The following is a 2,662-nucleotide window of genomic DNA, read 5'->3' on the forward strand; positions in this document are numbered from 1 at the left end:
CATTACAAAATGTTACAACTACTTGCTATCATTTCTGAGTCTGTGACCATTTAAATAAAATGTGTTAAGTTCTACAAACCAAGTGAACTTCATTATGTACTTTTTATATAGAGAATTAAAGTCACACATTTTTCCTACTGGCTCTCTATAACCTGAAAAGTTCTCTAAGTTTCCCAAAACTTTATTATAACTAAGCTGATGATTTCAATGCACTGGCCACTCTGCCTGTTTCTCACTGTATTATCTGCAGATTATGTTAGATGAGCATCATTAAAGCACAGATATGTAAATGAACTGAAAACATTTGGAGTTAACATTATAAACAGGTAATTGGTGCATTCCATTATCTGATGGGTATTTATACCTTTGTCTGAAGAGTCATCATTTGGAGACTGAGATAATAAACTCTTGCTAATTTAATATATCTAAGAGTTTCTAGCATTCACTGGACTCTAGACTGACATAAAAATGATAATTATGTAAATGTGTGCATCTATTAAGGAAAAGGATATGCCGATATGTCAAGATTTCACATTGCTGCCAAATGGTAAAAGCTTCCAAGCTTTACAAATTAATATGCTGAAGCCTCATGTAATTTAAGACTAGTATAATTCTCTATAATTGATCTGATCATTGCTCTTTTATACTTAAGAGATATTCCGCAGTAAATTTGCCTGGAGTTCTGAGCAAAAACACCTAATGACTTCTTATCAAATAGTCTTCCCTCTCAGTGTCTTGATGGCTTCTATTTATTTGAAATATAACATGCATTCTATCTGCTTCTCTGCAGTTCCGATCCATCGACCTGTCTCCTAAATGTCCACTTTAGTACTCCACTTTTAGTAGTTCTGGGGTAGTTTTGTTTTCAACGCTCCACACACTGACTTGTGTTCTTATCTGCAGAAGCACTGCTTCTCATTCTGAAGCACATTACATACTTTGCATACAGCTTGGGTGGACCATAGGGTTGTCAGAGACAGTGAAGCAAAGCTCTCTTGAAGAATCGAAATGAACACAGCTCATGTTTAGCAATCGCAGTGCGTAGATTTCATTTGATCTCTGTCGTGCATTCTTCGAGAGTCACTGAGAGGGGCAGTGCTTTCCTTGTGGCAGGCAGTGTGGTGAGTGTTGTTTGTTGCACTGATAGTATGTGACAGACCTGGCGGCAGCAGAGGAAGCAAGTGTTTCAAACCCATGGTGAGATGCTCTTTATAGCTGGTTCCACACAAGAAAAGTTATTAGTTCACACAGAAAGAGAGCTGCCCTAAAGAAGAGTAAGCATGAAGTGTGAACTCTAGTTGCAGTTTTGATACTGACTGTATCGCTAAATAGCAGTGCAATTATGAGCAGAACTGTGTAAATATTCCTGAACTTCATCTATGATGCATGAGGAAATTTTGGTCCTTGGGATTTTGCTTTAAATAATAGATTTGGCCACAATGACAAAAGTGATTTTAGGTCGTATAAAATTAAGAATTTTACAATAATTTTTACATTAAAATGCACACATCTTGCAATGGGGATGGCATTAGCGGAAATACCCAACAAGAGGGAGAGGGAACCTGAAGAGACTGCCAACAACCGATAGTCATGGCCCCCAGTGGAGGGATAGTGCCACCCACCCATCTAAAAACTTTAACCCAGAGTTGTCCATGTCTAAAGAAAATGAAGAGACAAAAGTGGTGCAGAGTCTGAAGGAAAGGCTATCCAGAGAGCACCCCACTGTGTGATCCGTTCCATCCACAGACACCAAACCCAGACACCATTGCTGATGCTCAGATGAGCTTGCAGACAGGAGCCTGGAATGGCTGTTCTCTGAGAGGCTCTGCCAGGACCTAACTAATACAGATGCAGATACCCACAGCCAAATATTAGACTAGGCCCAGGGACCCCAATGGAAGAGTTAAAGGAAAAGCTGACGGAATTGAATAGGATTGCAACTCCATAGGAAGAAAAGCAGTATCAATTAACCAGACTTCTCAGAGCTTCCAGGGACTAAATCACCAAAGAGTGTACACAGGCAGTCTGTGCCTCTCACTACATGTATAGCAGAGGATGGTGTTATCTCCCATCAGTGGGAGGGGAAGCCATTGGTCCTGTGATGGTTTGATGCCCCAGCATAGGAGGATGCTAGAGGGGTGAGGTAGGAGTAAGTGGGTAGGTGGACGAGCACCCTCTTAGAGGCAAAGGGGAGAGGAGAGGGGGTATGGAGTTTCTGAATGGGAGACCATGAAGGAGATAACATTTGAAATGCAAACAAATAAGATAATTAATTTTAAAAGAAATAAAAAACCCACATTATTGGTATCTGTGTAGAACAGTTCTCAGGGTTTCCAAACTATTAAATATATCTCTAATAGGTAATAGCTCTAAAGCAGGCACTGGGGCAATTACCTATAATCTTAGCATGTGTGAGGGGTAGGCATGGGATCTGTCTAACCTGGGTTATATATAGATCTTTAGAACAAAAGCAAAGGAACAAACAAAACCAACTTTAGACCACTAATATATAACACAATATATAAATATAATATAAATAGTTGTCATAAAATACTGTTTAGTATATAACAATAAAAAATAGGTCTTGAAGGCTGGAAAGATGGCTCCATGATTAAGAGCCCTAGCTGCTCTTCCAGAGGACCTGGGTTCAATTCCCAGCACA

Source organism: Micromys minutus, assembly GCF_963924665.1.
Source record: "Micromys minutus genome assembly, chromosome: 15".
NCBI lineage: Eukaryota > Metazoa > Chordata > Mammalia > Rodentia > Muridae > Micromys > Micromys minutus.